At 48.5% G+C, this 14,800-nt stretch overlaps 1 protein-coding gene and 1 long non-coding RNA gene across 3 annotated transcripts in view; one reads left to right on the top strand and one right to left on the bottom strand.

Moving 5' to 3' along the window:
- LOC126384742 (NXPE family member 3-like) overlaps positions 1-14,800 on the top strand; it is a 105,454-nt gene that overhangs the window by 48,692 nt on the left and 41,962 nt on the right. The window lies entirely within an intron of this gene.
- LOC126384748 (uncharacterized) overlaps positions 1-14,800 on the bottom strand; it is a 22,304-nt gene that overhangs the window by 3,786 nt on the left and 3,718 nt on the right. The window contains exons 2-3 of one of the 2 annotated variants that reach the window (XR_007569338.1): positions 8,421-10,338; positions 7,778-8,338 (exon numbers count right to left, since the gene is read on the bottom strand). This is a non-coding gene — a long non-coding RNA (uncharacterized LOC126384748). Of the gene's footprint in view, positions 1-7,777; positions 10,339-14,800 lie in introns of both variants that reach the window. The other variant, XR_007569337.1, reaches the window with a different exon arrangement.

Genomic DNA, 14,800 nt, shown 5'->3' with positions numbered 1-14,800 from the left:
TGGCTATCATTTTTCCCTTTACGGGAATGGTGCCCAACGAGGTGATTTAATGTTAATTAAGTCACATTATTTAACATAATTATTAATGATTAATAATAATTATTAATTATTTCCGATAGCCAATTTAACCCCAACATATTTGGTGCCACCGTGTGAGGTAAATATATGTTGATTCTCAACACAAATTTCAGGCAGAGTGTTTAATGTTGGATGACAATAGTCCAAGATTCTTTTTTAAATCACTGGTTTGGTTGGGGGGATCGAATAAAATGAATTCTGATTTGGATTCATTCAGCTGGAGGAAGTTTTGAGACATCCAACATTTAATATCGTAAAGACAGGCTAGAATTCGAGCACATTCGTCAGTATTATTGCCAGTAATCGGTACATAAAGTTGCGTGTCATCCGCATAAAAATGGAAGTTAATGTTATGATTATTAATAATTTCACCCAGGGGAAGCATATATATGGAAAAAAGTAACGGACCAAGAATTGACCCCTGGGGAACACCAGATAAAAACGGAGCAGTACTCGTACTCGTACTCGTACTCATACTCATACTCGTCGTCCTCCGCTTATCCGGGTCCGGGTCGCGGGGGCAGCAGCCTCAGCAAAGAAGCCCAGACAGTCCTCTCCCCAGCCACTTCCGTCAGCTCTTCCGCGGGAACCCCGAGGCGTTCCCAGGCCAGCCGGGTGATATAGTCCCTCCGGCATGTTCTGGGGCGGCCCCGAGGTCTCCTCCCGGTTGGACACGCCCGAAACACCTCCCAAGGGAGGCGTCCGGAAGGCATCCTTACCAGATGCCCGAACCACCTCAACTGGCTCCTCTCGATGTGGAGGAGCAGCGGCTCTACTCCGAGTCCCTCCCGGATGTCTGAGCTCCTCACCCTATCCCTAAGGCTGAGCCCAGCCACNCCAGATGCCCGAACCACCTCAACTGGCTCCTCTCGATGTGGAGGAGCAGCGGCTCTACTCCGAGTCCCTCCCGGATGTCTGAGCTCCTCACCCTATCCCTAAGGCTGAGCCCAGCCACCCTGCGGAGGAAACTCATTTCGGCCGCTTGTACTTGCGATCTCATTCTTTCGGTCACTACCCAGAGCTCGTGACCATAGGTGAGGGTTGGAACGTAGATCGACCGGTAAATCGAGAGCTTCGCTTTCTGGCTAAGCTCCCTCTTCACCACAACGGACCGGTTAAGCGCCTGCATCACTGCTGACGCCGCCCCAATCCGCCTGTCAATCTCCCGCTCCATCCTACCCTCACTCGTGAACAAGATCCCGAGATACTTAAACTCCTCCACCTGAGGAAGGACCTCCCCCCTGACCTGGAGTGGGCAATCCACCCTTTTCCGGCTGAGGACCATGGCCTCAGACTTGGAGGTGCTGATTCTCATCCCAGCCGCTTCACACTCGGCTGCGAACCGCCCCAGCGAGAGCTGGAGGTCACTGTTCGATGGAGCTAGGAAGACCACGTCATCCGCAAAAAGCAGGGACGAGATCCTCCCGTCACCGAACCTGACACCCTCCACCACTCGGCTGCGCCTAGAAATTCTGTCCATAAAAGTTATGAACAGAACCGGTGACAAAGGGCAGCCCTGGCGGAGTCCAACCCTCACCGGGAACAGGTCCGACTTACTGCCAGCCACGCGAACCAGACTCATGCTCCTTTGGTACAGGGACTGGATGGCCCTTAGCAAGGGGCCACCAACCCCATACTCCCGGAGCACCCCCCACAGGATGCCCCTGGGGACACGGTCGTAAGCCTTCTCCAAATCCACAAAACACATGTGGACTGGTTGGGCAAACTCCCATGCCCCCTCCAGCACCCTGGCGAGGGTAAAGAGCTGGTCCACGGTTCCGCGTCCGGGACGAAAACCACATTGCTCCTCCTCAATCCGAGGTTCAACTATCGACCGGACCCTCTTCTCCAGCACCCTGGAGTAAACCTTACCGGGTAGGCTGAGGAGTGTGATCCCCCTGTAGTTGGAACACACCCTCTGGTCCCCTTTCTTGAAAATGGGAACCACCACCCCGGTCTGCCACTCCAGAGGCACTGCCCCCGATGTCCACGCAATGTTGCAGAGGCGTGTCAGCCAGGACAGCCCTACAACATCCAGAGCCTTGAGATATCCAGGACGAATCTCATCCACCCCCGGGGCTCCGCCGCCTCGGAGTTGTTTCACTACCTCAGCAACTTCTGCCCCAGAAATTGGACGACCCGCCCCCGAGACCCCCGTCTCTGTTTCCTCACTGGAATACGTGTTGGTGGGATTGAGGAGCTCCTCAAAGTATTCCTTCCACCGCCCGACAATGTCCTCAGTTGACGTCAGCAGCTCCCCGCCCCCACTGTAAACAGTGTGAGCAAGTTGCCGCCTTCCCCCCCTGAGGCGCCGGACGGTTTGCCAGAACCTCTTTGGAGCCGATCGATAGTCTTCCTCCATGGCCTCACCGAACTCCTCCCACGCCCGAGTTTTTGCCTCAACGACTGCCGCTGCTGCGCTCCGCTTGGCCCGCCGGTACCCGTCAGCTGCTTCCGGAGACCCACAGACCAACCATGCCCTGTAGGCCTCCTTCTTCAGCCTGACGGCTCCCCTCACCTCTGGTGTCCACCAGCGGGTTCGGGGATTACCGCCGCGACTGGCCCCAGCGGCCTTGCGGCCACAGCTCACAACAGCCGCCTCGACAATGGCAGAGCGGAACAAGGCCCATTCGGACTCAATGTCCCCCTCTGCCCTCGGGACGCGGTCGAAGCTCTCCCGGAGGTGGGAGTTGAAGATCATCTGGACAGGTTCTTCCGCCAGGCGTTCCCAGCAGACCCTCACTGTTCGTTTGGGCCTGCCAGGTCTGCGCGGCGTCCTCCCCCACCATCTGATCCAACTCACCACCAGGTGGTGATCAGTTGACAGCTCTGCTCCTCTCTTCACCCGAGTGTCCAGAACATATGGCCGCAGGTCAAATGATACGACTACAAAGTCGATCATTGACCTGCGACCTAGGCTGTCCTGGTGCCACGTGCACCGATGGACATCCTTATGTTTGAACATGGTGTTAGTTATGGCCAAACTGCGACCCGCACAGAAGTCCAATAACTGAACACCACTCGGGTTCAGATCGGGCAGGCCGTTCCTCCCAATCACGCCCCTCCAGGTCCCGCTGTCATTGCCCACGTGAGCGTTGAAGTCCCCCAGCAGAACAATGGAGTCCCCGGTCGGGGCGCTGTCCAGCACCCGTCCCAGGGACTCCAAAAAGGGTGGGTACTCTGAACTGTTGTTCGGTGCATAAGCACAGACAACAGTCAGGACCCGTTCCCCGACCCGAAGGCGCAGGGAAGCAACCCTTTCGTCTACCGGGGTAAACCCCAACGTACAGGCAGAGAGTCTGGGGGCTATCAGGAAGCCCACCCCGGCCCTCCGCCTCTCACCCGGAGCAACTCCAGCGAAGGAGAGAGTCCAACCCCTCTCAAGGACTAGGGTTCCAGACCCGGAACTATGTGTCGAGGTGAGGCCGACTATATCTAGCCGGTAGCGCTCAACCTCTTCCACAAGCTCCGGCTCCTTCCCCGCCAGAGAGGTGACATTCCATGTCCCAAGAGCCAACTTCTGTAACCGAGGATCGGACCGCCAAGGCCCCCGCCTTGGTCTGCTGCCCAATCCACATTGCACCGAACCCTTCTGGATCCCTCTGTGGGTGGTGGGCCTACAGGGGGACGAGCCCATGTAGCCGGTTCGGGCTGGGCCCGGCCGGACCCCATGGGCGAAGGCCCGACCACCAGGTGCTCGCCCACGGGCCCCAACCCCAGGCCTGGCTCCAGGGCGGGGCCCCGGTAACCCTCCGGGCCGGGTACAAGTGTCCTTGTTTGTATCCATCATGAAGGGTCTTTTGAACCGTTCTTCGTCTGACCCTTCGCCCAGAACCAATCTGCCATGGGAAACCCTACCAGGGGCAAAATGCTCCCGACAGCATAGCTCCTAGGGTCATTAGGGCACTCAAACTCCTCCACCACGATAAGGTGACGGTTCTCGGAGGAGTGACGGTTCTCGGAGGAGTAGTAGTAGATGAGGAGAATTCTCCCATCACAACCGAGAAGGATCTGTCAGAGAGATAAGAACGAAACCATGCAAGGGCGGTGTCCTTAATACCGACGTGAGTTTCCAGGTGATTTAAAAGGATTTTGTGGTCAACAGTATCAAATGCAGAACTTAAATCTAGTAAAATTAGGATCAAGCAGGCCCCAGAATCAGCAGTAAGCAATAGGTCATTTGTGACTTTAATAAGAGCTGTTTCTGTGCTGTGGTAGGTTCGAAATCCAGATTGATATTTGTCAAAGATACTGCAGTTATTCATATGAGTGATAAGTGGAGATGCAACGCACTTTTCTAAAATTTTAGATAAAAAAGGTAGGTTTGAAATTGGTCTAAAATTGTTTAAAACAAAAGGGTCAAGGGTCGGTTTCTTCAGAAGGGGTCGAACGATCGCCTTTTTGAGGCCTAATGGGAAGGAGCCAGTAGTTAGTGAGCAGTTAATTAAAGACAGAATTTGAGGGCTGACTGTCTGAAATACCTCTTTGAGAAATCTAGTGGGGATAGTGTCTAACTGACAGGTGGAGGAATTTAAGTGGTGGGTTAACTCCTCTAAGTCTGACAGAGAGATTTGCTTAAAGTGGGGCAGATTTGTGGATGGTTCTGTAAAGGTGGGAAGATTTCTCGACGAAGGAGTGATATGAAGTGGTGGAGAAACTGCTCACATTTTTCAGTGGAGGCTTCAATCGGCTGATTGGGTGGAGGGCTAACCACTGAATTTATTGCCTGAAATAAAACCCTGGGGTTGTGGCTACTTGCCACAAGATCAGAAAAGTATGAGTATCTCGCTTGCTTGATAGCTTGTTGATAGGCACACATCAGATTTTTGAGATTATCAAACAAAACCTTCAGCTTGTCTTTCTTCCATTTCCTTTCCGCTTTCCTGCGTTGCCTCTTTATATCCCTAGTGTATTCATTAAGCCAGCGGAGGGCCTTCTGTTTAGTTCGTTTACTTTTGATGGGGGCAATGTCATCAAGGACTGTCAGGCATGTGCTGTTAAAATGGTCCAGCAAGTCATCTACGGCTAGATCATTGCGGTTAAGGCTATTACTGGTAGAGACAGCTAGAAACATACTGTTAAAATGACTAGCTGATTCAGAATTAAAAGACCGAAAGCGAGTACAAAGCTGATTCAGAATTAAAAGACCGAAAGCGAGTACAAGTAGAAGGCTTGACAGCAGGAGGCAGGAGGAGAGTATGGAAGATGACAGCTTTGTGATCAGAGACATTAAAATCACATAATTCAATATTATCCAGGGAGACACAGTGAGACAGCACAAGGTCTAGAGTATGCCCCTTATTGTGAGTTGGATTTTTAACCAGTTGCTCAAGACTGAAAGACTCTAAAAGGGTAATAAAATCTGTGGTAAAACAAGAAGTGGAGGGGCAACACACGTGGATATTAAAGTCGCCTCAGTGAGCTCTTTATCATAATTGACCATAATAAAAGAAAGAAATTCAGAAAACTCTTGAATAAAAACAGTGTTCGCCTTAGGCGGCCTANTTGCTCAAGACTGAAAGACTCTAAAAGGGTAATAAAATCTGTGGTAAAACAAGAAGTGGAGGGGCAACAAACGTGGATATTAAAGTCACCTACGATGAGCACTTTATCATAATTGGCCATAATAAAAAAAAGAAATTCAGAAAACTCTTGAATAAAAACAGTGTTCGCCTTAGGCGGCCTATAGACTAACACACATAATATGGGGTGTTGGCCATTTAACAGAAAACCCAAAGACTCAAAGGAAGAGAAAGTATTGAGAGAGACAGGGGATCATTTATATTTATTATTAAAGATAACAGCTACCCCACCTCCACGACCAGACAGTCTGGGTTGGCTGAGACATGAATTGTTAGGGGGACATGTTTCAGTAAGTGGAATAGTATAACCAGGGCTTAACCAGGACTCTGTGATAAAGAAGAAGTCAATATTGTTAGACATGATGAAATCCTGGCACAAAAAGGACTTGTTTGCAAGGGACCTCACATTAAGAAGACAGAAGACTGCAGCACTGCTATGGATGGCCTCAGCAGTAACAGTTGAAGGGTGAGACTGGTGATGAGCTGAAGTGAAGTCAGGCTTATGTGTTAGAGAGAGTGGGATGGGAACTAGATTTGCTCTTGTAGTCATACAACTGGGTTGGGAGGTGGCACGATTAAATGAGATCCTGGTGGGTATGTTTTGGAGGAAGAGATCAGCAGGACCCGGAGAAAGATACTCTTCATTTTGGATGGGAGTGGCTTCTTGAGCAGGGCCATGCTGAAGTATGTATCAGTCAGAGTTAAAAGCAATATGGTTTATGAAATTTTGTATGAGCTGTTTAGTGCCTTTTTGGTTTGGATGCAGGCCATCAGGTTTGTAGAGGTCATGTCTGGTCCAAAAATAGTCAAAGTTACTGATTAAGCCATGCTCAGTTGCAGTGCAAAAGGATTTCAGCCATTCATGTACACCGTATAAACGACTGAAACGCTCAGGGCTCTTTGAAGTAGTGGGCATGGGACCAGAAAAAATGCAGGTTTTACCAAGGCTCTGGATTGTAACCGCGAGAGACTCTAGTTGATCGCGGAGTGCGAATGATTGTCTGATCATGACGTCATTAGTACACACATGTACAATTAGCGTGTGGACAGAAGGGTGGAGGTCTGTGAGCACTGGGGTCAGTTCATTGAGATCTGCAACTTTGGCATCAGGAAGGCTGTAAGTGATTGCGCCTGGAAGCTCAATGGATCTTTTTATGGAGTCGCCAAATATGAGGATTGTTTGGAGGAGAGATGTTGCTGAATGCCGCAAGCGTTAGGAGAGTCGATTAAGACAGGTGCACTGGTGAGTGGCTGCTTCCAATGACATCACCACTGGACGCAGCAGTGACCGGTGCTCTGCTGGGCAGGTGAGACGATGGCAGGGGACCAGCAGTAGCACGCTCGGAGTTTAAGACAGCAGGGGGAGAGAAACATTGACGGCGTTTTCCACGAGATTCTGGGCTCGTTGGGGATTTACGACGCTTTCCTTTTATGTTGGAGCGAGTCGGGATAAGCTGCTCCAGAGCAGTCGATGGAACCGCTAGCTCTGTTAGCTTTTCCAGCGGTGTAAAAAAGTTTGACAGCGGGATCGGGTCCTCATCTCCATCCAGTGAGAACAGCGGGAGAGAAATCCTTCTCTGTTTCTTCACAACAGACGCCCAGGAGAGAGGATGAGCAGCTGATGGACCTGGATTTTCGGTATTTGCCGGACACACAGGGCTGTGGGGCACGTCCTGCTGCAGCACATCTAGCCGGGAGAGGAGCAGAGTTTGCCTCTGGAGGACAACATCCAGGAGGTTCTCAATGTGGTGGACTTCAGACCTCAGACTGGACAGCTCAGACTCCATTTGGATAAGTCGAGGTTAAGCTAAGTGCCCTGACTAACATAAGCTATTTTATTTGCTGCAACCTTAGTTGTGTGGTTCATAGATTGTTATTAAGACACCTGCCTGTAACAGGCAACAGTATTTACCATGCACTGGGACCAACTTGCATTGAAAGTTGTAAACACCGGCTCGGAAACTGATTTATGAGTTGCACAGGATTAACGTTACAGCATTAGTGTTAACGTTACATAGCTAATGTTAGCGAGTAGCGATAGCTAGGTTTAAGTTAGCTGTTAGGCTATGCTATCCTGAATGCTAGTCATTGTGGCATGAAGAGAATACTTAACTTACTGTATTGTTTTTATTGGGAACGAAGTCCTTTCTGTTGATATTCTTTATCCACCTGTGGCGAACACCTTGGTCCTCGGCACGCCCAGGAAATCTGTGTAAACTGCACGGTCTAAAACATGGACAGTCCTCGTGAAGTAAGGGGCTGTGTATTTTGCATAAAGTTTTGTTCCAAAGTTGGAGTTTTCCGCTGTTATCAGAACAGCCGAGGACGGCTCATGTCCTCCCAGCCTTCCTAGACATATTCACAGAAGAGAAAAGGTCCACTTCTTGGAGCTTGCATCCAAATGCCCGCTTCGCGCACAGAGCCCATGAGGGGAGCTGTCACCGCAGTAATGGCGGCTGCTTGACTTCCGTTTTTTTCACCGAATTCGTCTATAGCCGAACTGACAGATCCCGGCCACTGCGGCCAAGTTGTGCTGGAAAGACCCGGTGGCGAAGACGGTCAGAGCCACTGTCACCTTTACAGCAACAGGGAGAGCACAGGTACCACCGGGATGCGCATCAGAGGCCACGATGTGCGTCACCACTTGGACCACCTTGCGGGGTAGATGTAATTTGTTCCTGAATAATGAAAAAGAGTACGACATGAAATTACAATTACAATGGACACGGCGGTATTCCAGTCATTATTCGTGTGGCCCACCTGCATTCCAGCTCTGTCATGCCCAAATAGGATGTCCTTTGACGGTACACCCTCTCTGCGTAAGTCTTCCTCCTCGCAATAATGTACTCCATCTTTGTAGATCACGTTAAGCAAGAACATTTTAACATTTGTATAGGCAATCACATAAAGCACGTAAACCCTTAAGACACCGAACATAACTTAGGCTACAATTTGTTGACAGCATTTCTCTCGTGCGTGTGCGCGCACTCTCTCTCTCGCAGTCTCACTCTGTTTATTTTCTTTTGACTATTTAAGATGACAGATGCTGAATATATACTCCCTATCTGAAGCTGTGGCTTTTTGTGGTTGGCTGAGAGGGATGTGAACTCATTAGTTTGCAGCTGTGTTAATCAAATCAGGTTGGGTTTTCATTAGGCGTGCCAAACGTGCCAAACGGTGCCAATCCCCTTTGATCTGACATCAGATGTGACGGGACAGTCGATATAGAGATACATTTATGTGCTGATAGCAGATAGTTGCATTGAATAGTGTTTTTTTGGGGTATTTATTGCATTGTTAATGTGCCTGACATTCTGGAAACCTGCCTGTGAGGTTTTGGAAACGTGTGCGCACTGTCCGCTGGTCAGCCAAACGTCCACTTACACCGGCTGCACTCTGCCTGCGCTGACAGTAGACCTGGTTTCAGCTGGCAAGCTTTTAGTGCACCTTCGTCGAAGCCTTTTGGCACCAAAGTGTCACTGCGCCAAGCTGGATCTGTCGACATCTCCCCCTGCTGTGCCGCCACACCCATCTCAGCGCATCTCGGTCTGCCAAACTAACAAACTGAGCGCGCCTCGGGTTGCGCTGCTCGAAACTAGCTCTGCGCGGGGTTCGCCACCCTGCACCACCCTGCGCCGCGCAGGGAAACTAGAGGCCTCAGACTGAAAAAAGGAGCTACCATAGAAACAAAACAGAAAAAATGGACTGAAGAAATCAAAGTGAATGATCAAAAGTGCACGTTCAGGTTAGATACTGGTGCAGGTTGCAATGTGCTACCTCTTTCAACCTTTCACGAAGTGGCTGACAAGGATGATCCACTACTTGAGTCCAGCACCAAGTTAGTGACATATTCCCGCCACAAAGTGGTGCCACTGGGCATGGCAAAACTGAAATGTGAGCACAAAACTAAAGTGCATGAGTTGAAGTTCCAGATAATAGGAGCTGACTTACCAGCTGTCCTAGGAGGGGATTCTTGCACAGAAATGGGACTTATAAAAAGAGTCTACAGACTGGACAAAGAAGTGGAAACAGACATCCTGAGAGAATATAAAGACGTGTTCACTGGGTTGGGATGTGTACCGGGACAGCATCACATTCAGATAGATCCAGCAGTCGCTCTGGTTATTCACCCTCCCAGAAAAGTGCCGTTAGCACTGAAAGACCAAATCAAAACTAAAGTGGACAGGATGGAGAAACTTGACGTGGTTGAAAAACAAGCTGAGCCCACTGACTGGGTTAACAGCATGGTCACGGTCAAAAAAACGAACAAAAAATTGAGAATCTGCATAGACCCCCAAGATCTCAACAAAGACATAAAAAGGGGACACTACCCTCTGCGGACAGTAGAGGAGGTTGTGGCAGAAATGCCAAATGCAAAGATCTTTTCTGTGTTGGACGCAAACCATGGGTTCTGGCAAATACAGCTAGATGAGGACAGTTCTAAGTTGTGGACCTTTAACACACCTTTCGGTAGGTACCGATTCACACAGCTTCCTTCTGGTGTCTCATCAGCTCCAGAAGTTTTCCAGAAGTGCATTGCTTAGAGACTGGAGGACTTAGAAGGAGTTGTGAACGTCATGGACGATATCCTGGTGTGAAACATAGCCATGTTCAGCCGAGGTCTTTTGTGATCCAGACACCTGAAGGCAGCACCTTTAGGAGAAACAGGCGGCACCTGCTGAAGAGCAGAGAGGACAGTTTTCCAGAACAGAATGTTACTGAACAGGAAGACTTCCCAGCAGCTACTGGTGAACCAGCAGACACAACTATGGGGATGCCAGCACCTGTTGCATCTCCTGTGAAAGAGACTGAAACACCTAAAGTGACTACAGCAGTTCCAGTAAAAACATCTCGCTTTGGTAGACTGATTAAACCTCCAAATCGTTACTCACTGTAAATTACAGAAAGTTGAGAATTGCGAAGTTGTGTTATTGAGTTAATGTTACTTTATAAGTAGTGTACTTATGGAGTGGAAAGCAACAATGCATATTATCAGTTATGTTTGTGCACTTTATGTTAAGTTAAAGTAACTCATGTCTAGTCTCGTGATGCACTTCCTGTTTTATTTTGTGCTCACCTTTCTCCTCTCGTTTCAGACCCTGACTTCCTCCCTTTGTGTGAATTTCCCGCCATTGTGATTGTCTACCCCGCCCCTGATTGGTTTCACCTGTTTTCCCCTACCTCATGTATAAAGTCCTTGTCTCCCTTTGTCTTGTTGCCAGTTCGTTTTGTTCAGTCTGTGTGATAGTCTCAGTTAAACGTCCCAGTCAGGTTTTCAAGTTATCAGGTTTGATTTAAGTTTTGTGATCATTTTTGATCCTCCTAGTGAGTGTTTTTCTTTGTACTTTGATCTTCATTGTGAGTGGTTTTGTTTTGATTGAATTCTTGCCAAGTAAAATACTTTTGTTATACCAACCACTGCTTGAGTCGTGCATTTGAGTCCAACAGTTTCGTGTCTGAGGTCGTTACAAGGACCTGAAAGCTAATGGTTGAAGTATCCCTGAGTAGAATATGAGTAAGGTTTAACAGTGTTTTGATCTTCATTTAAGAGTCTGCTAGGCTTATATTTGCATAGGTTATTTTCTGTATATGCAGATGTTCATTTTGAAAGAACGGAGATGTGATTTGTAGTTACTACTGCCTGACCAGCGGGGGCGCTGTTAAGTTACGTACCTGTTGAATGACCTGTAATACATGCAGAGTAAGAAGCCAGTAAACAGAGTCGAATTTGAAATTGAATCTCCGTCTTTGTCATTACACACATCATTGTTATAACTACAATACGTGACAGGACCTGCATTGTATCCTGACCACATTGTATCCTACTTGCATTCATCAACGTTGTGTCTCTGCTAATGATCATCTTAACGTGACCAGTTCACGGAAGGACAAAATTGACAGATTTATGGACTATATAAATCTACACTGCGAATCAGACAAAACGCCAACTATAAACTATAAAAACACACAGGCAGCACGCTGACAGTTGTAAAAGAGTTAATGTGACATATATGTGCAGATGTGTGGAAACACACAGCTGCTACCCAAAGCACTAATTCCCTGCTGTGCGTGTGTGTAATTACAGGTAACAGGTGTATCCAAGTAGCAATTAGGCCTACATCCAGTTACGCAGATATAAAATGACCTATGGGTATAGGTGCACACATTAAGACAGTCACTGTGACTCGGGTGAGGATGAGCCATCTGGGAGCGGGGCCAGAGCAGCTCAACGAACCTCCCTGCCCCTCAGCATCAGCCTGCCCGATGAAGACGTCCCCTGCACACTCTCAAGCTCAAGGCCTGTCCCCATCCGCCAACCTGCACCAGCAAGGTCCAGCGTCCGCACGCGGGGTGGCCTCACCCGGCGGTCCTCTATTACCACCTGCACCTGCAGCGAGACACTCATGGGCCTCGAGAGGGAGAAGCTAGCCGTGCTGCGTCGGATTGAGCGCCAGCTGGAAAGATCCACTGCCCTCCAGCAGGAGATGGTAGAATTAAAGCGGGAGAAGTTGGAGCTGCAGCGGAGTAGGGCTGTCAACGAATTTTCTAAATTAGAATTTAAATTCGAATTTGAAAAAAAAAATGGACCTTCGAATGTGAAAATTGATATTCGATTATGGAGAAAAAAAAAAACACTACCGCAGCTGTCCTCTTTGCGAGTGGGCGTTGGCCTGGGCCGCTGCACTGAACGCACTGCATAGGCCACAACGCCCACGGAAGTGCTGCGAAGCGCAGCGCACCGAAATTCTCGCGCAAGCTGGAACACTTCCGTTCACATCAGACGCGCATTTCTTCACGCTGGTCGACAAGCGGTTCTGCTCCCAGCTGTTGTCTCCGTCACCCGGCTTGAAACATTCACTTGCGGCTCGTGCAGAAAATAGACCAGACGCCGAAACGATCGCTGCAGGGCGCGAGCCAGCCACAGAGCTGCGCGGTGCGGCGCAGCCGGTGTGGATGACACAATCGGTTAACATGGGCGCCGAAAGGAAACTGGCTTCGCTTCTTGGCGCTTCGAGGCTATTTGCAGTGCTTCCACGGGCGGTGTGGGACGGGTCAGAGAGGGGGGGCGAGCGAGAGATCCGCGGTTGTTTATAATGTAATGTTATAGATAATTGTTTTATGTGTTTTAATGTGTAAGTATGTAAATGTTTTCAAAGACCTTTATGTTGAATTAAAAATACCTACAAGTACTTATGTTTCCTTGTATTAATACATATACAAGTATGTTTCCTTGTATTAGTTTGCCCTCTTGTGGACATAATGTGAAATTATTTTTTTTTGAATGGTTCGAACCTATAAGTTATTTTTAGAAGGAATATTCGAATGTCATTTCTGAGCAATTTTGACAGTACTACAGCGGAACCCGCTGGCACTTGCCAAGGCGCAGTTCAAACGACCCTCCATCTCCGTGCCAATCATCCTTCCCCAAGATTCAGGTAGGTGACATGTCTTTTTACTCAATATTTCGGTTTGGTCTATAGTTTGTAACTGTTTTATCTTTGTTTTTTTCCCTTGTCCCTTTTATTATTTTGTTTAATCTGTTTCTTGTAGCCTACTTGGTTTTATTAAAGGGATAGTGCACCCAAAAATGAAAATTCAGCCATTATCTACTCACCCTCATGCTGAGGAAGGCCCTGGTGAAGTTTTAGAGTCCTCACATCCCTTGCGGAGATAGGCGGGGGGAACGGCTAGCACACCTAATGGCAGACGGCGCCCCAGACTAACGTTCAAGAACACAAAATTGAAACCACAAAGTATCTCCATACTGCTCATCCGTAGTGATCCAAGTGTCCTGAAGCCCCGACATAAAAAGTTGTTTCGAAAAACGTCATTTGAACTCTGTTTTTAGCCTCACTGTAGCCTGTAGCTCTGACTGCTTCTCTGTGCTCCGCGCTCACGTGTGCGTGCTTGTGCAAGATCAGCGAAAGCATGAGCTTTGCTTACCCGTGTTTACATCACGTGACACGTGCACCGCAGGGAGAGACAACAGTAACCACAGTAGCAAAGGACAGCCCAACATGTCTGAAGACTTTGAAATTGAGGAGGAACAGCATTTCGTTTTTGAGCCGTATTTGTTTGGGCCCGAGTATACGGACGCGGGACTACTGGACGAAGCAGCCGCCGCTTATGAGCCTAACCCTCAGCCAGCCGCAGAAAACCGGAGTCAAGCACTGGAAACCTGGTGGTGTAGTTGTTTCAAATGCAAAGCAATGCCAGCAGATGAGAGTCTTTGCTGCTCAGACTGGGAATTGGCGATGCCTGCACTTGAGAATCTGGACATCAGTACTGTTGAGATTGCTGCTCTTCAGTGACCGTGCATCACCGATCACCCTGAGCGCGCACACGTGCGTGCGGAGCACAGAGAAGCAGTCAGAGCTACAGGCTACAGTGAGGCTAAAAACAGAGTTCAAATGACGTTTTTCAAAACAACTTTTTATGTCGGGGCTCCAGGACACTTGGATCACTCCGGATGAGCATGTTGGAGATATTTTGTGGTTTCAATTTTGTGTTTTTGGATGTTAGTCTGGGGCGCCATCAGCCATTAGGTGTGCTAGTCGCTCGCCCCGCGGATCTCCGCAAGGGATGCGAGGACTCTAAAACTTCACCAGGGCCTCCGTCGGCATATGGGTGAGTAGATAGCGAGTCTGTTGCTATGGGACGTTCTATTGAGCTTTGCCTCTTGGTCAAAGAGCATGGATACCAAGAGGCGAAGCTCAATAGAACACCCCATAGCAACAGACTCGCCCATGGTTTCGTCCTACCGCCGCCATTTTGGACTGTCAGCAGACCGCAGCAGACCTGCTTGCATACAAAAACACACAGACAAACTGAAGTATATCGTTATTAATTATGCTTACAATGCTGTTCACCTCGTGATAGCTTGGTCACAGCGGCTTTTTCACGTTTTTGTAAAGCAAAATATAGACTTAAAAAAAAAAAAAAAAAAATGGCCTAGATGGCATCTGTACATATTACATCCACTTATGAGAAGATTAACTTAATTACTCCTTCAAAATCACCCCATAAGCCAATCTACCAAAAAAAAAAAAAAAAAAAAAAATCAATTTTTTAACTAGAAACACATTAATGGCGACGTCACATAGTCAGGAATAAAGATTTATTTACAGTTTGTACAGTAA

This window comes from Epinephelus moara, chromosome 23 (assembly GCF_006386435.1).
Source record: "Epinephelus moara isolate mb chromosome 23, YSFRI_EMoa_1.0, whole genome shotgun sequence".
In the NCBI taxonomy this organism is placed as follows: domain Eukaryota; kingdom Metazoa; phylum Chordata; class Actinopteri; order Perciformes; family Serranidae; genus Epinephelus; species Epinephelus moara.
The sequence above is the reverse complement of the archived record's forward strand: the minus strand, read 5'-3'. Positions and strand labels throughout refer to the sequence as shown.